General features: G+C 38.7%; 1 long non-coding RNA gene across 1 annotated transcript; it reads left to right on the top strand.

Moving 5' to 3' along the window:
• The first annotated feature begins 731 nt into the window (after positions 1-731).
• On the top strand, positions 732-9,886 carry LOC124132595. The gene is made up of 3 exons (XR_007220008.1): positions 732-1,082; positions 4,932-4,992; positions 9,674-9,886. It is a non-coding gene; the product is annotated as an uncharacterized LOC124132595 (long non-coding RNA).
• The last annotated feature ends 256 nt before the right edge of the window (positions 9,887-10,142 follow it).

Here is a 10,142-nt window from a genome sequence, read left to right as displayed (position 1 = left end):
AGCTGCATATTTATGCATACAGCGAGCATTGTACACAAAGGCTTCTATGACGCAGTCATCATGCTCGCTCTCATTTTCTGTGAATTAAAACATGTTAGGCGAGTTTGGCACCATCTACCTGAGTGGTACCGTCAGTTGCTCGATAATCTGGACATGACAATTTTAGAAAGGTGTATGTGCATTAAAAATGCGGGTCTGAGGCAATTTGACAGATTAAACAAAATTGATCATGGTAACGAGAGCGGAATAGGTTCCTTAATAGATAAGATAACAAACCTAACAAAACTAGTCAAATTGTCAGTGATATATATCGAAGTTATTTCATCAAATGGTATTCCAGTGAGGAACAATGCACCACGGTGAATAGCACCTGTCAAGCCATGGACTTGCACGGCGCCGAGAGTCTGATCAGATGTGGAAGGAAACTTCAGCAACGGAAACGCCCCGTAGATTCGTTGGAGACAACTACGACAACGGGCTCGGAGTTCGACTGCAATGAGTTAACAGAGGCTTCAGCAACAACAGCTGCGCCATCTATAAGGCGATGACATTGATTTTAATGTCAATACGGACGTCAAATATATATACATAGTGGAATATTGTTTGGATTAATACACATTGAGAAACAAACCCATTTTGGAATAAATGCTGGAGCTAAGTCTCAACCATGTCAATAAATACCAAACTGAATGTGAAATAATGTGACATACGTTTTGTGTGTGTCTTTGCATGTGTTTTTGTTTTGACGTCAATTTTATAATAAGTAACATATGCAGAATGCTACATGCATATATATGACATGAGACTGGAATGCTTATCAAATCACAGTCGCTGTTTAGTATTCGACAAGTGTTATTGAGGTTTTCCAGCTCAAGACCAGCGGAATTCTCCGATGTAAACAAGTGGATATCAAAGGTGGACAATATGCCGAGAATAAAAGTCGAGAGGAAACTTCGCCATGTGAAGTATCGAGAGAGAATGGGAGACAAGCTCAAGGCTCCTTCATTCGTAAATGTTGTTGTAATCGGGAGTGGAGGGAGAGGTAGTCCACGCTCTGTCATTATTGATACAAGCATATCTAAGTGAGTATACTCCATCACTCTTGGTATTACCGTTTCCGATAATTCCTATTACTCGTTGTTGACAGTTGTAATATTCTAGCTTTATGGGCAACAATGCAGTTTACCGAGCACAGCCCGAGCTCCGCCATCCGCTCAGTTACCGCACTATAGTGCCACCGCTGACTCGCTATAATGTTACTGTGCCTCACGCACCGGTGACTCTCGCTTTACGATCCAACACCCGTTTTAGGTCTTAGGGAAACTTACACGTCTTACGATCCAACACCCATTGTTCGGTCTTAGGGAAACTGGCCTACCTTTAGAATACAGTACCACAAACTTTTCAAACACGTGATCATACCCTATAACGTAATTTGTGGTATTTTGTTGCCAGTCACACTGGCGAAACAATGCCCTGTGAGGTCAAGGGTCATCGGGTATGCATAAGCTTTTCCCAGTGATCTATCATCTCTACATGAAATGCCATTGAATACGCCAAGCAGTGTGGAGAGTTTTGAATATTTGTTTACTAAATATAGCCTGCGGCGGCGCATTTTATAGCAAGCGCTAGTTTACGAAAGCACTTTCATTTTATATATATTTTTTATTTCGTTTTTCTCGCAATTCAAGTGGCTAAAATGGTTATAAATGGGAACTAATATACATATATTATTTTTTCGGTTCATTAATTTTCATTATTATGCACAAGAACGCAGTTTATTAGGGATATTATGTTGGCGCTGAACACATCCAAATATCACTAGTGTTAGGGTAGGTTACCCCGAACTCTATCCTTAGCCCTTGGATCCCCTTTACGATCAATCACCCCTTTACGATCATTAGGGTTAGGTACCCATTTAGTGGCTATTAGATTACCCGAACTCTGTCCTTAGCCCTTGGATCCCCTTTACGGTCAATCATCCCTTTACGATCATTAGGGTTAGGTAAATCTACCCGTTTAGTGGCTATTATAGATTCTATAGCGGCCCCTAATATTCTTCCCACTAAAACGTCGAGTAAAAAGTATGAAATGGTTTTGTGTCGAATACTTTGGCTACTGGAAACTGTCCTGGAACATTCACACAAGCCCCTTCACCGGCTACATTTTTTCAATACTGATTCAAAAGCAAACTCACCATTGTGTCGTCACTAGTCATGCTTATTCCTCCCTCGTTCCTTATTATTATCCACATCATCCTTACAGTGTTCCCTACCACACTTTTCTGTCACAAAAATCACCATATCATTCATGCGTACTCGCGAGTTCGACGTCTGACGCCTGAAGCCGTTTTCAGTTCGGGGCATATCGGCTCATCCCTCACCACTCGGTATCTTGTAGATTACGGAATGGGACGAGTGTGCCAAATGGCATCGGGATCATTCGTAAGTCACGAGACACCATGCCTACCCGTAACCTTCGTAAGTGTCCGTCACCTATTCGACCCTTTTCGTTCAGTTCCGTGACGTCATAGGCATGACTAGGTAAATTAGCACTAAGTTTAACAGTGTGGACGTAGCTCAGTCGGTTAGCTGTCAGGCTAACAATCCGAAGGTCGTGAGTTCGCGTCCGAAGGATTCTCACAAAAACTGTCTTGAGACGTGTGACCTACGGCAGAGATCGTCCTCACGAGAAGTTGTGGTACTGTATTCTAAAGGTGCCCCGTCTTTACGATCCAACACCCCTTTTCGGTCCTTAGGGTAAGCTTGCTTCGGGCAAGGGTTAGCAAATAATTCTTTCCTTTCAAGCGTTAATCCGGTTAATCTGATTGGTCGGGCATGTTGACATAAACAATGGCGGGTGTGGTTTAAGAAATGGGAAGATGAATGGGAGAGCATGTTAATGGGGATTCTAATGACCCGTTAAACGAGCATTGATTACATGTGATAGCGCCCGTGGTCCATTGGTAGAGCGTTGGCTAATTACCGCATTAAGAGCCGGTGAGCCGGCGAAGTGCTTTGAGCCCTCACAGCGCTAATTGAATCTGAAAAAGTGCGCCCGGTAAAGTGCACTAATCCTGCTTTATGAAAGTTACTAACCCCAGTGTCGGTGGTCACTGTGGAATCAAATCATATCTTTGGTTTCAATTTCATGACATGTCTTTTGCGTGTGCAAGTTTAGTTGAATGGATCTATCATCCTTGATTTGAGGGGTAGCCTGCAACCTCGGGGTATCGCGGTACTTGTTATGTACGCTTAACGGAACAAAATGCACTCACTAACCTTCATGATTTTTCGTGTTCTCTATATCAGATGTCATTTATTTTATCTAACCATGCATATTTTACTTATAAAAGTTCATTATTTACATTAGTAGCGCCGAGTAAAAGCTGGCCTCGCGCTCAGTTTGACAGGTACAGGGAAAAGTTTTGTCTGGAGGTCCGAATCTGACAAAAGTAGGACATAATTCTACCAACCACTAAATATGATGATGCCAGACTTTAGTGATTTGTCCAGACAAGTTCAAAGACAGCACAAGTAAAATTCTAAATGTGTTATCAGTAACAGGTATTCAATGCATATTTACCGAAAAGTAAAAACTAATATTTAAAAAAACAAAACAACAAATGATATTTTTAGATTGTTTTAAAAAAACTGGATGACAATAATTTGTAAAAAAAAATGGAAAAATGTTAAAAGTCATCAATAAATATATCAAAAGCACTCCTAGTATGCCCAAAGTATGTACTTATCTTTTGGCTACTAGTGTACTGTAAACATCATCTCTTCAGAAACCATTCAACCAATGAACATGATGAAGCTTCACATGCTTATTTCCACCAGTTAAAACATCTGAATTTGTTTAAGAGGTTTGAATCTGATTTTCAGTCATCTTCCCAAGGCAAGAGAGTAAACTGACTATTAAAGTCCAGTTTCCACCCTTGCTGAACTAGGCTGGAATTATGGAGTTACATTTTGACTGGACTAATGCATAGTCCAATCAAAATCTCGCAACGAAATTGAAATCCAGTTCGTTAACGGTTGTGCAGATTTCAGTCGATTGTAGGATTTGCAATGCATGTACACCGCTAACTCGTCAACAGTTATTTATCAAATCTTTTCAGGTTTTTAATAAAGGTGCTCACGTGATTTGATGCACTTCCCAATGTAAGACCTGTTTTATCACAATATAGATGTTGATTATTGATCAGATCGTCTTGACAGGGCGCCACCATTTTGTTTGAAGCAAATGCAAGTGATACGAGAAGTGGAATCTGATTGGTCCATAGGAGACATAGTAGGGACATAACTCGTAATAACCACTGGTGGCGCTACGATCGAGCCCAGGAATTCCAGCCTAGTTCGGCAAGGGTGGAAACTGGACTTTTAAAGTCAGTTAACTCTCTTGGCTTGGGAAGATGATTTTCAGTATGGCTGACATGACACCTATATTTAAACCCTATATAAGGCCACTGCTCTGCCATTTCTCCTAAGAATGTATTGTAAAGCTCTTAAATTCCGTCAAAATGTATTTTTGGCTCTGTAAACATCTTTGAAATTGCCAGACCAAGGAAGCTGAACTTTGGGATGTATTCAGGAATTTATCTGGAACTGCTAGGAGACTGATATTCGGACCTGTGTCAGCAGTAAATCTTATAAAAATTCCCAAATTGGAATTAAACATTTCCCAATTCATGTTAATATAATTAATGTTATGGCTTTGTAGATGTTACTTGTATTTCTTGTACTTGTATTTAGGAAAACAAGAACCTTTTTTAAAAATCCCAAAATTGAACAAAATCATTATTTTTTCCCATTTTCCCAACTGTACTGAGTTTAGAATCCAAGATTAAAGTGTAACAACATAAAATGTTCTTGCATCTGTCTGTCTTGAAGCTGTTTTTTACCCTGACTTGTTTTTTTGCTTTCCAGGAGAATATCACCAAGTCCTACAAAAACTTTACAGCTGCTTACACTACCATTGCTCAACTAGGTGAGTGGGTTGCTGTTTTCATTGCTGCTGGTAAACTGATAAACGTGTTAAAGCAAACATGGGATACCCAAATTTGTCCTAATCAGACCATGTTAGTGTCATTCACAATGGTTTGAGGCTAACATTCTTTCTCTGGCACATCAATACGATCACAGCAAATGTTGCCCATCCTGAAGGTGTTGTTATAAAAGGTTTTCCATGCCTTGAGATTTATTAGTATTGAGATGAGAACCTGTGAGAATGAGAAATTGCTTTGAAAAGTACCCTGAATTACGGCATTGTGACTTTATTAAGAAAAAAAAAGGAAATGAAAACTACAAGTACCAGTAATTAGATCCTTATTGTGAATGCTTACTTTTTTCATTGTTCAAAAGTTACTGTATTCTATGTAATAAGCGCCCAGGGCACTCTCAAAATTAGATATAGAGGGCTTTTATTAGAATATTATTTTGGTGAAAAAAAAACAGAGTTGAAAGATCGTAAATTTCGTGGCTTATGCTGACAGCCTGAAATGATCACATATGACAGCTATATTTTTGCAGAATTTAATTGCCCATAATTAAGGGTACATATAACACACGAGTGCGTATTATACACGAATAATTAAGTCTTGTGTACATTGATCATTTGGAAGGGGTGCTGATTGGGATTGTTCACAAGCCAATATATTTGCAAATATCGCAGCGGGCGCTTATTACGTCGAATACGGTAATTACATCTATGCGCAACAAATTATTTGAATGACAATTAATTCACCAAGAACTACCACTGGTGGGTCAGATGATTGTTGAAAACACCTGGTGTCATTAGAACATATGGTGTCACGGATAGACTGCACATCATACACAAAACAGCTTTTCTGCCTGAAACTTGGACCCAAGAATGTGTGTGTGTGTGTGTGTGCATTGCGTTGAAGGAAATAGGGTAAGCTGTAACTAGCCATTACACCATTGCTGTCATACTTTGTGAAATCCAGGATACCTTGACACGTACCAAGTTTTATTAACAATGTTCATTGTAGAAAATAAGTTGCCTGTTACACTGTCAGAATGGATAGGGCATCATTTTCAGGAAATGGTTCCATAATTACTTCTTTATTAGTGTTAATGGTGAATGTTCTTGTGTTTTTTGCAATGAAAGTGCTTGACACTACCTATTTACTTGTTTACTGAGATTAGATCTGAAACTATTACTTTGTTAATGGATATGCCCTTTGAACCGTCCTGTTTGGCAACGTCAACCAGGACAAAGAAATACTTCTTAATATCATTGATTCTGTTCATCATTACTTCTCTATGAGCAAAAGATTTGTATAAATATGCACTCTTACATATATTTCTTCAACAACTGTTTACCTTTGATGTACCTCATGTGACATAGTATCTAGTACAGTGATCCCTCGATACACCGCTGTCATCGGGGTCCAAGAAACTGACCCCGCGGTGTAGGAAAGAGCGGTGTACAGATATTCCTTGCTGAGGTTCACATTACGTAATGATGGTAGTGAATGGAACAGTGGCGCAATTATTTCACAGTGGCTGGGACATGTAGATCTATGTAACACTGATCGTGGACGATGATTCAAACTGCATGCGTAAAAAATAAAAATACTTTATGTAAATTAATCAAAGTAGTCTGTATTATTTTACGACTGGATGTTGTACATGTAGAATCTAAATAAATGTTGTTATATTTTAAGTTTTAAGTATAACATAGTAATGCAGGACAAGTATACAAATGTAAAACATATTTAGAATTTACAAAGTTTATATTACTGTATAACATATATAACACTACTGCTGCTTGTTCGAACTTTGATGGGGAGAGATATTTGTATAGGCTTTGCCTGTTTGTCAATCCCCTTTCACTGTTCCAAGTGGAAATAAATATTGTTTTAAACCAAAGGCAAATGTCTGACAGAATCTGTTTGATGGTGATTTTAGTGTGGCTAATGTGTGGGCATGGTTCTGGGTTGTGATAAGATGACTGGAAGTGTTGATGACAGCTGGACATGCAACAATACAGCATTACCAGTGTATGCAGGCACCTCATGTTTTTGTCACTCATACTTGAGTGAGTGGTATGGTTTTACGCCGCTTTGAGCAATATTCCATCAATATCACGGCGGGGGACACCAGAAATGGGCTTCACACATTGTACCCATGTCGGGAATCGAATCCGGGTCTTCGGCATGACGAGCGAACGCTTTAACCACTAGGCTACCCGACCGCCCCCACTCACACTTGAAGCCTTGGTATACAAGGTTACAGTCACCACATCAGTTGGGTACAAAGTCGACAATAACAGGTGCACCTGCCAATTTTCAACGAGGGAGTTCTTGGAGTTTAACGACCACTTCAGACACAGTCTAATTCACAGTCAGGTGGGGGTAAATTTGGAAATTTAAAATGGGGCAATAGGATGAAAACACCTGACCCAAAATACTAGTGATATATAGAGAATATTATATGAGCGTTCATGTCATACTATGTTTAGGCACTAGTGTTGTATACATTGTATGAGATGAACACGAATATAATGTTCTATTTAATAACGAAGAAGATATCCACATACAGAGACAAATTTGAGTATTTATCTATAAGTCAGCAAGTCACAACAGCAGCGGAACCACAATTTGTCGAATGACGTCAACCATCTTCAGCTACGACGTCGTTTCTAGTGTGACGTCATTCCAACCTGACGTCACAATAAGATTCGAATGATGTCAACTCTGCTGTCGGGATGACGGAAACAATACACCGTGTCTCGTGATGGATATCAACCTAGGGCACATATGATTTTTATGAACCCCGATATGTTTACCCTTGTAGGTAATAAGGAAGTGTAGGTATATGGAGATTGGACAAAACAAATAATAAAAAGATGCATAAAAGGTTAGAGTAAAACATAGAGAGAAAATAAAAATAAATATGAAATAAAGAAAAATAGTGACAAAGCAAAAAAAATGAAAATTTGCTATTGAGTTGTTTCTGTTATTTATATACTATAAACTACATGTACGTCTCATTTTGTTACTTGTTAACTGGTGACTGCAAATGTCTTAATTACGTAATTACAAATTACAGACTTAAATTTCAGTGAACTGAGTTTTCTCACAAGTTAGTTTTCATCTGGTGAATACAATTCACTTGATCATGGATACACATTTATCCTAAGTTGAGTTCACGAACGACTGTGAGTGTGTTCGGCAGGACCCCTGAGCTTGTATTGATTTATTTAAACATATATTTATTCAATGAGTCTGAATCAATAAACAATCCAAAAGGTATGTTAATACCTCTCAAGTACAAGTTGTATTCATGAAGGCATTAAACAAACAAATACATGATGATGAACTAAATACGTTCACAAAAGTAAGTGGTCATGGACAACAGTAAGGTGTAATAAGTACAAGATTGATATATATGCGGGATTTACAGTCTCACGTTAGTTTAATCCTTCTGTAATGAAGTATGTATGAATGTACTGTTTTTAAGATATCTAGATTAGTAGTTTTTGTAAAATTAGCAGCATTACCATTCAGTATAGTGTTAAGATCAACTCCCTCAGAGCAGAGACCCGTGAAGATCCAGGGTAGAATAGGTCTTCAGCAACCCATGCTTACTGTAAAAGGCCACTATGCTTGTCGTAAAAGGCGAATAACGGGATCGGGTGGTCAGGCTCGCTGACTTGGTTGATGCATGTCATCGTATCCCAGTTGCGTGGATCGATGCTCATGATATTAATCACTGGATTGTCTGGTCCAGACTAGATTATTTACAGACCGCCGTCATATACCTGGAATATTGCTGAGTGCGGTGTAAAACAACAAACCAACCAACCAACCTCAGAGTAGAAGAATGTATAATTTCTTACATCATTGTGAAAGGGACAGGAAAAGAAATACTGTGATACATTTTCATATATCTGTGTCCACAAGAACAACCTGTTTTGTCAAACTATGATTATTTGACAAAAGCAGTCCGTTAGGCAACACATTTTTATTTTTTAGGTTTACAGATATGACTAACTCAGCAAAAACTGCAAATATGACTTATAATTTTTTTCTCTTTAATTCCCAACCTTCAGCGAATACATGTGTATAACTAGAAAACAAAACAAATATTATTTAATCTGATTAACTGATTACAAAATATGGCATAACTAAAAGTCTGTGAAACAATGTCACAGGAATTGTAAACGACCACTGGCAACTAATTTTTCAGACCAACCCTCCAACTCATAAGACATGATTGGGATAAGCATGATAAGTAGGCGGTGAACAGAATTTAGGAAAACGTAGTTGGCTTGTTACAGGTAGAGAAGTTGTATGCCTGATGAAATTGACTTCTCCCGTGGACACGTGTTGCTCATAAGACTATTGAACTCACCACTCAAACTCATTGTTAGCTGAAACAGTAGATGCACATATCCACGTACTACCTCTCATGGACTACTTGCTACCTCTTTCTTCACAATGGTACACGCCAGTGGGCAGATCTCATACATAGTCAAACAAGGTTAAATATAAGGTTATAACTCAACAAGGCAATAGATTGATATATTTAATGAAATACAGTTCTGAAAAAGAATAATAAATACAAATCCTTACAAATGGCAACATATGTAGTGAAGAAGAGCTGTGTGTCATGTCTACATTACAATTTCTCCCTTTTTCTAGAGAAAAGAGAACTGAGTGAGGGTGATTTTTCCGACTCTGCAATAAAGGTAGAGTACATACCTCTATACAACAGGGAGACACCAGGGGATGCCACCAGTCGGGACCACACCAAGGATGGAGAAGAGGCTGTTGCTGACGAGCCAGGTGATTTTGACAAACCTGGCTTTATTTACTGATACAAGAGTAGCTCTTGCTGAAATAATAATTGATGATTTGTTTGTCAGAATCAGTTGCTCCTTTTTTTTTATAAAGTTAATTTTCCATATTTGATTTTGATGATAAAGTTCCAAAAGAAGGGAAGAGGCCTAATTTTGTGACCTTGTTGTTTGTCCCCCATGAAGATCCAGGTTAGAATAGGTCTTCAGCAACCCATGCTTGCCCTAAAGGGCGATAATGCTAGTCGTAAGAGGTGACTAACGGGATCAGATGGTCAGGCTCGCTGACTTGGTTGATGCATGTCATCGTATTG

The sequence above is a fragment of the Haliotis rufescens genome, unplaced genomic scaffold (genome assembly GCF_023055435.1).
Source record: "Haliotis rufescens isolate VD_foot unplaced genomic scaffold, xgHalRufe1.0.p SCAF_11, whole genome shotgun sequence".
Lineage (NCBI taxonomy): Eukaryota > Metazoa > Mollusca > Gastropoda > Lepetellida > Haliotidae > Haliotis > Haliotis rufescens.
Note: the sequence above shows the minus strand (reverse complement) of the source record. Positions and strands in the feature narration are given on the sequence as shown.